This window comes from Polyodon spathula, chromosome 10 (assembly GCF_017654505.1).
Source record: "Polyodon spathula isolate WHYD16114869_AA chromosome 10, ASM1765450v1, whole genome shotgun sequence".
NCBI lineage: Eukaryota > Metazoa > Chordata > Actinopteri > Acipenseriformes > Polyodontidae > Polyodon > Polyodon spathula.
Window position 1 is genome coordinate 14,169,195 of NC_054543.1, and position 13,832 is coordinate 14,183,026.

General features: G+C 35.8%; 1 protein-coding gene across 1 annotated transcript in view; it reads left to right on the forward strand.

The window, feature by feature from the left end:
• The first annotated feature begins 404 nt into the window (after nucleotides 1-404).
• The window catches only part of LOC121321862 (phosphatidylcholine:ceramide cholinephosphotransferase 1-like), an 87,898-nt gene continuing 74,470 nt past the window's right edge, over nucleotides 405-13,832 (forward strand). The window contains exon 1 of the mRNA XM_041261157.1: nucleotides 405-564. The gene's annotated coding sequence lies outside the window, so the exon portion shown is untranslated. The remainder of the gene's footprint in view (nucleotides 565-13,832) is intronic.

Sequence of the window (13,832 nt, forward strand, 5' to 3'; positions counted from 1 at the left end):
GCATATTTTACATGAAACACTTGCAAGAATTAAAACTTTCATGTCTTGCTCTCAGATAACCAACCTGCCAAAAATAGGTAAAACATCTAGTGGTTGACACATCAACATTTAAAAGCATGCGCCACACTTCTTTTTGCAGATTCCTTCAATAATTGCAGCACGGTATAAAATGTTCACGCAGTACCCGAAAAAAATGATCAATTGTGCCATTACACGGTGATGGCTAGAAGTTATGTATTAAATGTTCCAACAGTCTGTCTCCTAAATTACGTAAAATAAGTTTACGTTCTGTTACAGGATATGCTCCCTCCTGTTTGTTTGCGTACGGTTCGCTGTGTATTGTGGGGCTCGGAGGGAACCCCTAGCGCACCGTAGTCGCATTTTTCTCAAAAGCCGAAGGGAATATTGCTGGTAGTACAATAACATTGCTGGATACCAAACTGGCAATACACATAATTCTGTGAATGTCCAGCTTGCCTGGTGGTGTGGTTTAAGCCGGGAGACAAATAAGATTGCGTTTGCTGTGGACATGTTATTTTGTAATACGAAGTACAAGTAGAGAAGGTGAGTAAAGATAATTTAACCATACTGTATTATTGTTGTTATTAGTCTGTGAGTACACCGTTACACTGTCCCGATATTATGTTTACTTCGGAAGAAAAGGGCTAAGAACAAATATCATACAGAATTTTATGAGATTTTTTAAATTTTATTTTAGTTCTAAATACGGATTGGAAAGTATTACGTGTTATTCGTGTATATTTTTATGTTGGTTACTGACTAGATTTATACGCACAGGGAAAGAATAAAAAAGTGCACCGTTGTAGTGGTGTTTAGTGACAGTTTTTTTTTTTTTTTTTTTTTTTTAGAACGATGCACAATGTCTTGGCAAAGCCTACTGCTTTAATTTAATTTGTTGACATTTTTTACATTAACCAGATTATAATGTGTTGTTTACATGTTAACAAGTAGTAAATTGGTGTTAAAACCCAGTTTCACACGAAGTGCATTAATGTTAATAACGGTAGATAGTGATCTGAACGTGCGTTTCCTTACAGGTAGTCAAACCGATAATGCCAAAACAGTCGCACAACGTGAATTTGTGTTGCGATGGAAGTGAGCTCAAAGATGAGATATATATATATATATATATATATATATATATATATATATATATATATATATAACAGGTACGTAATAAATGAAAACACTGATTTGGCTGGATATAGATATTGTATTCGTGTCGTTGCGTTCAATCTGGCCTTTTCCTTCTCCCGAAAAGCAACAGTTCCTTCACGTTAAGAAGTGATTTGTTGACAGTAATGGGGTTGAGATTGTGAATGGGCACGATATGCTAGAACATGAATTTTGGGTTAAACATATTTTTTGCCTTTGTAGTACATTTATTGCAATCTGTTGCAGGCCCTAAAAAGCCTTATAGGAGAAGCCATACACAAGTACAGTACCAGATTCAATCTGAGACTACTGCCAGTGCAGACAGTATCATCTGCTCACAAAGAGATGCTGTTATTTTACTGTAGTAAGCTTTTCAACTTACAATGCTGTACATTTCCCCCATTCAAAGTTTTCTTTTTTGATTGCCTGAAAATATACACTCATTTATGTGGTTTGTAATAAAAATAAATCAACTACAAACTACATATTGTATTGAGGACCTTTAGTGATTGTCAAACAGAATTGCAAAAAGAAAGCTTGAACTAAGTGGTATCATTTTCCCTTAAGAAATTGTCAAAATAGCCATTTCTCAAACATCCATGTGAAAACAAGACAGCAGGGTCTAAAAATGTTCAGAACTGTGAATACTGTAACTATTCACCCTTTAAAATGCTGTCATTTTTTTCCCACATTTATTTCACTCTTGATGTTGTGTGCATACAAAAGAAGAGCTGTGAATTTATGATGAGAAAATGTATCATGTGGTAAAACTAACCCTTTTGATGCCCTTTCACCTAGTTTAACAACAACAAAGAATGAATTGAAGCCATTTATGTAGGAGGTTGAGGAACTTATTTTTGTCCCACATGAGTCCTAGAAGTAGTATGTTAAGTCTTTGAGATATAATTCTAGTCAAATAGTTTGTCATTGAATTTTAAAAGTTTGTTTTCAAAGTACTCCATGTACCACCGCTGTATATTTTAGACTAGCCACTTGAGCTGGGATGACCCCTGCAGGTTGTACATTGACCTTGGATAACACAAAGCGCAAAGTCACACTGTGATGTCTATGCAATAATCTCACTAGAAGGTCCAAAGACTAGCAGCAACATGATACCTATAAATGAAACTGCAACTGTATTCTGGTACAATGTGTTAAAACTAAACAGAATCTACATAAACAGATTATGTTCAGTGGCAACATCTAATCAAGTTGAGTGTATTTTCTCTTGACAGACATCACAGCAAAGAGTGTGCGAGAAATACACTCTGAACTTCATTAGAGATAGCCACCGAACACTTATAAACATTGTGACAATGTAGGCCTTAAGGTTTAAGTGGGGAAAATTCCCATAGTGCACTGGGCCAGGGAATTCGAGTCGAGATGAATTACACCTGGCAATAATCTTGTGATCAAGCAGGCAGGTAAACAGCTCCTGAAGTGTATCTGTGCGGTCTGTATGAAGGCTAGGACCTTAAAGAAAGGTATCATGCATTGAATGTGACTTTGTGAACAAGTGTATTTTGGAGATTGGTCTGTTTAAAGCTTAGTGAGCACTCCTTACACTTGAATGTAATCACAATGCTGATAGAATGCAACAACAAAATAATAAGACAAACAAAACTAATTTCAATACATGCACAGTAAAATAAGTTAACTTAATAAAAAATAAACTGACCTGCTCACAGAAATATCTAATTTTAATCAGCGTCCAGGTATTTGCCCACAATATCTCTTTAGCTTGTTTTACAGCTTCACAATGGTTTGGGACCTCAACTAACATTTTATTTCCTTTCAATACTTTTGCATTTGGCTTTTTTACGCAGTCAGTTTAGCATCATTATTACATTTTATATTGGATCTACACAGAGTAATTTAACTGACTCGACAGATTTTTTTTTAATTTTTTTTTTATAAACTTGCATCAGTTTAGTTTAGGGTATGCAGGCTGAGTGTTTTGCGTAAGCACTAACACGTGAAGGTGTGTCTTACTATTACACTGAACAGTGTAATTTTCTATCCTGGTACAATATGGAATTTCAGTTCATCCTGTTTCATATTATGTGTAAATTAAAACATTTCTGTGACATCACCCTTTGATCTTTTGATTGAGTAATTCTACGACTCTTAGAACTAAAAGTGGCTGTGTGGCTTTGAAGTGTGGGGCAGATATATCGTTGATTAACGAATCCACAAAAAACTGGTGATTCATCAACAAAAAAATGCAGTCAGAACAATTCAACAGAAAGTGAATATAATTTTGTTATGCGACAATCATTTCAACAATTAAAGTGTTAGTTACGCATTTCAAATGTAACACTTAGAAAAGGGCTTGCGATTTTTATTTCTTATGCCACTTCCATGTTATACATCCAAAACACAGTCCTCGCAGCTATCTTCACCTAGAACAGATATTATCTGTGTAGTGGGATTTCAAACTCAAACTCGGAAGAACTCTTGACAACATTCCCACAACATGAACATTTTAACTGTTTGAACTAAGCTTAACAAAAGAGCAAAAACCAAATCTAATGAACAAATTAACACTCAATTGGATCTCAATATTGAACAAGTATCAATTAGGAAGACATATTTTAAGTTGCATAAACATCTCAAAGTGTTGAATCGGTCAGAAAAGAATCCAGTGTCTCGTGCCTTATGGCACTCAAAACAGTTAATTGTCTTTTACAGATTCAACGGTTATCGTTGTTTATCCCGTATTTAATTCCTGCCCTGCTACAAGACACGACTCCCCCTACTGGGGGATTCAACTGTAAATCATGACACTGTAAATAAAGACATTTTATTAGGCTTTCAAGCTGGCTTGGGAAGCCTATTGTTACTGTAAATATATTTTTTTAATTGTTGTTTTTCTTCCAAAAACTTTAAACTGCTCCTGTTTACATGTGGTGTAACCAATCAACAAGAAACTTGGCATGTATCACCCAGTGTAGATTACAGTTTAGATGCCAAAACATTTCGTTCCTGCATCAACCAAGATGGTGGCCTGATGCATTTTTTAGATAAAACTTTCAAAATCTTTTTTTTGGGAACCGGTGAACTGATTGATCTGAAACTTTGCATATGTCATCAGCAACCAAACTCGTTTGTGAAGCAGAAGTTGCTGTGATAAATTTGGCTATCAAAATGGCTGCCACCAAATTCGTCAAAGCATGCTAAAACATTAAACTGCTTCTGTTTGCAAACCGTTTAACCAACTAACTCCTAACTTGGTAGATGTCATCCTGGCGACAATGGAATTCAAATATGGCAAAATGGAGTTCTTTTGTAAGACAAGATAGCGAAAAGACATACATTTTGTTCTTAAATTTAAAACTGCTTCAGTTGAACACAGTTTATTTGATTAACTCCAAAGTTGACAAGCATCATCCCTGTGTCAATGCAGTAGATTTTTTCAAAAATGGTGTTTGTGTGTAAACCAATAAGGCCACCTGACGCATTTCTTTAAAAACCTTTCAAAATCTTCGGTGAAATGTAAAACTAGCTTATAAGTCCTTACAAAGTGCAGATAGATTAATGGTTACTATGGAACACATATAGGAAACCATATGTGCTCTATCCAAAAATGACCTTTCCTGCGACCTTTGACCTCTCCTTAACTTAAAATGTAAAACTAGCTTATAAGTCCTTACAAAGTGCAGATAGTAACCATTAACCTATAGAACACAGATTGGAACCCATATATTCTCTATCCAAAAACCACCTTGCCTGTGACCTTTGAGCTCTAAGGTCAAATGTAAAACAAGCTTATAACCCATCATAGTGCACACAGTGTTATGGTTACTATACAACACATTTAGGAACCCATATATGCGCTTTTCAAAAATTACCTTGATCGTGACCTTTGACCTCTCCTTAACATTAAATGTAAAATTAGCTTGGTTCCTTACAGTGTGTAGATAGGGTCGTTGTTATAATGGTGTTTAAAGTTGTAAAGCATCGTGAGATAATGAACTAATGCAGTATTTTGAATTGAAACTGCTCCATAAAACTGATCTGTTGCTGACACTTGTGCTGAAGTGCTACAGCTTGTCAAGATTTCCAATTGGTACTGAGCTTGGAAGCCGTAAAACTGCCAGGCAGTTCTAGTTTGTTCTTGTTTTTGAAAGATGTGCAAGATTTGTATCTACAGTAGCGCACTAGGGAAGATTAAAGTGTTCAGTAAGTGTTTCGTAAACATCAAAGAAACATTAAAGCCAAATGTTAAAGTCTTAGGCATTTGTTTATAATTAGAAGCCAAATCCCTGCCTCCGGAGAGCTACAGTTATTGGTATTTTAAGGCTAAATATAGTCCCTTCTTGTTAGAAGCCCAGTCAGAGCATTTCAACAGAAAACTTGCAACAAAAAAAATAAGTGAAATCATTTTGTTACGCAACAATCATTTCAACAATTTGTTAATTACAGTATTACACATTTCACTTTGGATTATTTTCTTACCGATTTCAACACTTTGAGTTATTTATGCCACTTAAAACATTTCTTCCTAATTGATAAGGAGATTAATTAATTGTTAATTTGTTAATTGGATTTAGTTTTTGCTCTTTTGTTAAGCATAGTTCAAACAGTTAAAATGTTTGTCTCTCACATTGTGGGAATGTTGTCATGAGTTCCTCGGAGTTTGATTTTGAAATCCCACTTCCACAGATAAGTTGCAAAAGCTAGCCAAGTTGATACTATGATGTTTAAAAAAAGTTTCAAATTCATTCAAAAAATAGATTTGCACTAATCTAGGACTATTTTACTTAAGGCAGTTTTAGGTACTGTAGTCCAAGTTGATTAGCTATTAGTAGTCTGACACCAGACAATAATAGATTATAGACTGCACTAAAACTCACAATTCTTTGCTTCTGCGCTGATTTCTTCAAATTAGAAATATACGGTTTACGTGTTACTGTACACAGTATTTTGAAATCAGAAATCCATAGCTGTTTCAACTGCCTCAAGGTAGTCCAACAAAGCCCAAAGGCCTTGGTTAATTACCATCTTTCTGCAAGCACATATCTGAGATCTTAGCTCCTGGTGATACCATTGAGAACCAGCCTGCAAACTCTTCAGAAGAGAGGGAGCCTCCATTTTCAGGCTTCTACATTATTATTTGGTCATTAATTTTAATGCTGTTCTGGATTTTTTCCAGGGTGCAAATTGTGTAGTCACTTGGGAAGATAACTAGATACGGGTTGGATTCTGCCTAATTGGAAACTCATGCACAGCCTCATTGTAGCTCACATGCGATGTTTAGCAAACTACTAGTATTCAGAAAGACTGATGCTGAATACAGTACTGTATGCATAACAATAGGCACAGACAACCCAGCACCATATCAGCATGTGTTGATTAAAATGTAAACCTTTAGCTGCATTGGGTTGCAAACATATCAACTTTTTTCATTGCTTTTTTTAAAAATAGATTTTTATATTGCTCCCTGAATTCTGCTGAAGACCTCAATTACAGTACAAGTGTCTTCTGGTGCAATAATAATTTTCTAGGTCAGGGTGAGAGTAGAGAATTAGGTATTCAAAGAAATTTATGTGAGAAATATGTCGGTTTGAACGTCTTCCTAAAATAGTTCACACTGCCATTTCTTTGGGTATAGGTGTATTATTGTATTTTAATGCGTGTTTCCTTGATAGTAATTATTCGCACACAATTACAATCATTTACAATACATTCATATGAAATGTGTTGCGTTGTTTATTTTTGTTGTATCGTCACATTTAAGTTTAAAAAAAAAAAAAAAAAAAAAGTCAGATGAAAATCTTCAGCTACAGTAAACTGAAGTTGTATTTTGAGATAGTCATATTAGCCAGTCATGGTTTCTTTAAGTCAGTCATAAACCTCAATTCATCTCTGAAGTCTAATCTAATGAAAATTAATGACATTCTGCACAAATTCTGTGATGTCAACAGAAACACACTTATTTCTGTGCTGATTATTTTAGCAAACATTCTAATACAATTTTCCAGATGAATGTCTGGCTATTTTTGCAATACCCATCTATGTACAGTAGCTGTGTCTGTGAGGTGTGCACTCACTGTTCTAGTTAGTCATGCAATCAATTTTGGAAATAAAGCTGTTTGGACTAGTTATTTTCAGACTGACCTACTAGCCTGAATGTATTTGCATAATGATTGCTTTGAATGAAACCTCTTCAGTTTTGAGCCACCATTCTCAAACTGATAATTGTAGACAACCAAAATGCTAGAATTGTTCATTTATCTAATCTCATGGGAATCCGCCATTAGGTTAATCCAGTATGCACAGGTTGTTTTGTTTATGTGGAGGTTCAGCATAGGCGTATCTGAGAACAGCACAGCAAATCATTATGTAACAGTGCCATAGGATCCAAACACGGTGGCCTGATTGACATACTGTATCGCACACATTTGGTTTGTTGCAATGTATGATAACATGCACAGCTCAAAGTTGGCCTAAATCCTTAGGGGCATTTGGCTTCTGCACTTCAAAATTTGCTATCCAATTAAAAATTTAGGGGTCAAATTAAAATATGCTTTGTTCCATAACTCCAATTAATAATGCGTTGTACTACTGATATTAAAAGAAACGATGCAGTTATTGTATTAATATGAAATGTACAAAACTATTTCATAGTCAGACATTTGTCACTGATAAGATGGAACAATATCAGGAAAACTAATTAATAAATTAATATAGATTATAATATGTAGTAAGCATACAGTTGATTTAGACAATAACACATTAACATATCATAATATAACATACCATTATATAGCTTACTGACAAAAGGGAAGCCACGGTCAAGGGAGCAGAATAGCTGCCCTCCCCCTTAGACAAACCAAAGAAAGAAGGTGGAAGTGACAGAATTAATGAAAAACACAACAACCAAACTTATTGAAAGTTGAACTACAATAGCTTGACAAAATACCTGCTGCTGGCAGATAAAACTGTAATGCATTAATTCTAACCGCAGAAGTGTAATAGTGTTATACTTGTGTAACTGACATACTGATGCTAAATGCTACTCTTGAATCTGCTTATCACCCCATAGTACCATACACCAATCCTCAGGTGTGGGCCAACTTTTGTAATTGCATCTTCTTGCCTTTTCACAGTTTTTCAACCACAGTTTTACAGCTGGTTCAGGGTCAGAAGGACCTTCAGCTGCAGTTCGGGTCAGATTTGATGTAGTACTTGTGCTCAAACAACAATGCGCGTCTGTTTTTATTCGATTCATTGCACTGAAGGCTCGTTCACACAAAGGAATGATGAGACAAATTTCCACCAGTTGTAAAATATCCTGGAAGTCATCTTTGTATTGTTCTTTGTCAAGCAGTAAGGCCCACAAAGACAGAAAAGTGTTGTCACGAAACTGCTGGGAAACCAGAATCTTCAGCTCACTCCATTGGAGCTTGGCTGCCTGAAGGTTGCATCCATTTCTGATAACAAGTACAATATAAAGGTGTTACTACTGTATACTGTATCATTCAAGATTAGAATTTGCATATAGTACATTTTAGAAGTAATTACTTAGTCTCTGGTATATATTTTTTTAACCAAAAGCAGATTCAAATATTTCTTTAGAATTATGCTATGGAATTGCACTAAATCTTATTGTTAAATATTAATATAAATTAATCATACTGTACCTGGTAATCAACTCCATAACCCAATCAAGGAGATAATTAATTAATTTCACTGTCACCATAGCTAGCTAGGTCCATTGGGTTTTCTGACCACTTCTCACATAGGAGGCATGAGCAAGGCATGCAGCCGCTTTTGCAGGACTCCTCTCCACACTCTTGTGATCTCCAAGAAGGTTACCAAATCTGTTCTCTAGAGCTGCTGTAGTGTGGAATACAGTTTCCTTCACCGGAGAAGCCAGGACTGTTTGCAAATCTTGCATTCCACCTCTCATTTTTTGAACAAAGCTGCTGGTTGCCGCTACTCCTTGAAAGGAGAAAAAATCCTGTGCAGGTTCCGAGCCACTCTGCTGGAATTTTGAAAAGTTTGAACTTGGGGAAACCAGGAGGGCTTTGAGATTGCAAATGCAGTTTCACAACAGCCATTGGTAAAATGAGCCTGTTGCTTTGAAGATGCAGACTGAGGTTTGACAGTTCGTTCTACATATCCAGCAAGAAATGACAGAAATGACAGAAGCCAATGAATTTGTCACATTTTTGGGTTTTACATATCAGTAGAACCACTGCTCCAAATGTGTTAAACTTGCGAAGGTCGTTGTTTTGGATGTACCATAATGTGTGAATGTATTCAGGCATCAGTCTTATCTGTCTGCTCTATATGTCAAACATTTTTACATGTGCACATGGCAGATTTAGGACATGGGTTTATAATTTTATGTTTTATTTTTCACATTTCATTTTATTACAGATACACATTAATAAAACAACTCAAACTCATAGCTGTATATAATACAGTTGCAAAATCTGCACATTGTTTTGTCACCGTTGTTGTGCGTGGTTTAGGCATTTTAGAAACAAACGTCTCTTCTCTTCCATCACAAATTCTCAAAAGACTCGCTCCAAATTCTACGTCTGTAAGTACTAGTCAGAGCTTTCCCTTCAGACTGTGTTTGGTAACGGCTGAGCCCTGACAACTACGATTACAAGTATTTAAAGTTTTTTTTTTTTTTTTTTTTTTTTTGTTTTTTTTGTTTTGTAGAAAACTCCCAATTTGAAAATGTCATTCTGTTTGCTTTATAACGATTTTTCATTTTAATTTAGTTTTATATTTGCATTCAGTTTTATTTTGTTTTATATGTTGCATTTTGTGCTATTTCATATTTGAGAAAAACACAGAGTTCTAGTCATGGGGATTTTTATACTGATTAATGTTAATTGGCATTTACAGTCGTGGTATGGGATGGATGTCACGGATATAGTTATAAATTCAAAACAAGCTACCCTGCAGTCAAGCACCATAGAAATTTGGAAACCCAAGGGATCCGTTTTGCTTTTCTGACTTTATTGATTTCTGTGGTAAGATCTCATGCGCACCTAAGCTTTTTAAAATACTAGAGGGAAGCCTGCATTTTCAATCTAAATATAAATCTAATGAAACATTTCTCTCTTCTGTCAATGTACTGCAGCTTATCATGCAAGTCATTTACACAAACATGATGAACCTTAACTTGGGTATGTGTTTTATAAGGTGTTCTACCATATGCTGTACTGTGAGGTATATTTAAAATGTTCCTGGTACCTAATCACATCATGTGGTGTTCAGACTCACTCAATGGTCTAGCTGCAATACGACCATATAGCAAATGAAATTCAGAGGTGTATCAGTTGTGTTTTTGAAATCTGCATATCCTGTACCAAAAAGACAGCAATAATATTAAAAAGAGGTGAGATTTTTAAAGCCTTGATTGGCACACTTTAAAAGTATTATTAGTTTTATCTTAATTTTAGATAACGTGTGAGAGTAATTACAAAGAGTATATTGTATTTTAACTGAATTAAATGGAAAAACAGCTAATTTTCTTTAATGCCCATGTGCCGTTTTGTTACATCCTTGTATAATCCAAAAACTGTCCAGCGACAGACAAATGTGTCTTGTCAAGGGCTGGTGCCAGTCGGCTTGAATTACTTTATATCACTGCTTAACAGTAATGAATTACTGCGGAACTAAAAGTTTGTCAATCCTGTGCACTGAAGAAGGATCATTTTGCATTTGTACAGAATTCAGCTGCACTGGGGGAGGCAGGTAAAATTCAAAACAAAATCTATTTATCAGGCTCGGCAGAACAAAATGCTAGTTATGTTTACTGCATAGCATATTTATACATTGTTAGGACGTTACTGAAAGTTGTGTTGTCTAGCAGGTAACTATCATGTATTTGTTAACGATCAACAGCTGTAATTTTGAATCTTATTTAAGTTATAACTTTTGGTGGATTTATTTTATACTACTGTACATACTTACATTTGCTGTGATATGTCTTGAGTACATTTATAGAAACATTTCCTAAGCAGTTGGAGTACATTCGTCTCTTTGTTTGTTTCAGTATGCATTGTTTCTGTTACCAAAAAGTGAAACTTGACAGCCCTGTCACACTTTCACATACACACATGCCTCACCTCTTCCCATAGACTACGGTACCATTGAGTAAAATATTTATAGGCAGAAAATGATTAGTCGTTTAGAAAATGTCTGATTGCCTATCTTGTATTGCAACAAATATAAATGCAGTATATATAAATGGTCTGAACAGACCCATCAACCACGCTAATTTCTGGTTTCCATTTACTAAATTAATTTCTGTTTTTTGACGGCATCCAACTGTATAACCCCACCTGACATACTTAATTGATGATCTGGATATAGGTGGATGCGAGGGCTGCAGGTGTTTCATTCCATTTAGCTAAAAGGCTGTGTTCTCATCTGAGACTAAGAGACCCTTAAGTACTTTATCTGTGAAACAAAAAATGAACCAGAGTGTTCATATTTCCAGGTAAATGATGAAGGTAGGGTTAATTTTGAAGGTAGGTGCTAACAGACATGTCACTTCCAACACATGAACTTTGAAATATTAAAGGTGATCCCAGTTAACATAAAGGCGTTTATTTAGCTGTGTATTAGCAATAGCTTTGTGTCTGTGCGTATTGTCAAGTCGGGTACTATAAGCCATCCTGTGTAAACACAAGTCATTTTGTTTTGGTTGAAAGTAAATCGCAGTTTCAAAATGAAGGTCATTGTGTGGGTGGCTATAAGATAGGATTATTAAATACATATTAGCATTGAATCAAGGAAGGTTTATTCTGATAAATGAGGCCTTTTGTGTTTGATGTAAGTTAGCATACATTCATAGGCTAAAGCTTGCACTGATGAATTGATATCCTTCTAGTGTGTACTGTGTGTGTGCTGTTGCCGCATCTTCTACTGCTAATATCTCATAAACCATTTAAGTTGTCAACTTCACACTTTTAGTGTAATGGAAACTCCTCTGGCATAATCTAATTACACCCTCCACTTTACCCTTGCATCTAAGATCAATGCCACATTCTTTTTAACCATATTATTGATACAAACTGCTAGTCTTTAATGCTGTATGCTTTGTTTTGGTTCTCATATACAAAACATTGTGTTTTTTGGAATTAAATGCTGAGTTTTGCGAATACTGATTAAGCCCTTCTTTAACATATTTTGTTAAACAGCTGGAAATATGCTGAGTATATTGACTGATAGCAACTGTGGATCTCCATCAATAAAATGCATATACCTACTAATCAGTGATTTACATAGAGCTAGTGAACTGCCTATCCAATTGTGATTGTGCATGCTGTGAGGTGGTGGTGCAGAAATATGGGCAAATGGACAGGTGCCAAGTGATTCCAGCCAGGCTAATGCACTGGTTTCCTGCAGTAGAGAATATTTCTTCACTTTTTGTTGTTCAAGAGTGATAACGTGTTGTGCCAAGCAAGATATTGGCTTGATGATGTTTTCTTGGCGGAAGTCTTCAGCAAAATTGTTTTTTAATCACTTCGTAAGAAAATAGTATTAACCAGGCAATTTATTGTTGAAATGAAGCTTATCCTTTGCAACTGCAGACAATAGTACAATGTAGAGCACAGGTATGAAACTAGCAAACTAATAGGTCAAACTTCTGTTTTATCCCTGTGTTATCTATTTTTAAAAAATCAGGAAAAGGTTTATCCATAGCAAGTTATCCTGCCCTATACGAGTTAAATTATTCTCTTGTACATATGTTGTAATCACCAGAATTACAATATTTACCACCGGTTGGCACTGTGTGCCTAAAATTCAAATACAATTTGAAGAAAGAAGTAGTATTTGCCATTTTTAATGGAAAGACTTGGTTCTGTCTCAGATTCTGAATTAAGAGCTGTTCTCCTGTTATTGAGAAATGTGGAACCTCGCTTGAGGTACGGCTGGTGCATTCTTTTTAGAGAAAAACATTACGACAGGTCACCAAATGTTAGGCTATAGAACCTGCCTAGTTGCAGTGGCCTGTGTGGACTGCCTGTGAAAATGCTGAAATGTTGAGAGAGACAGTCACCCCAACATAAGTGATTACATTTCTGTGTAGTTTTACTTCCCCTATATGCATGTTATCTATTCACTGCATGAAAAATACATGAGTTCTAAAAGTAGAAGTTACATTTTCAGTTGCAGGACAACAACTGCTGCTGTTTTTACAAACGTTGTTAATGTGGCATGTTTCGTATCTTGGAAGGTTATTTATTCATTTATTTTTTTAATTTAGTAGTCGAACCCACAGTCCCCCGAAGCGTGTGCTGTCAGCCGACCGCTTCTTTTCACACTGCAGACTCACCATGCAGCTACCTCAGGGCTACATCGTCCCAGACAAGCTTGCAGGCACCCGGCCAGACTACAGGGGTAGGTGGTGCGCGGTGAACCAAGGTCACCCTGCTCAATCTCAGTGCCACTCGGGAGCCCCCTAGGAAAGTTATTGTAATTATAGTATATGGTTGTGATTACCCAAAGCTGAAATATAGAAACATTTCCACTGTTTTTCATGAGTGGATATATGAGAATCTAAAATTCCTCTTTGATTACTCAGCAGCAAATTCAAATAGTCTTCTGAGTGTACACTGTACCTGGTAGCGATACTGTGATTTCATGTCTTTTAAAATGTGCAGAATTCAGCAATGGGA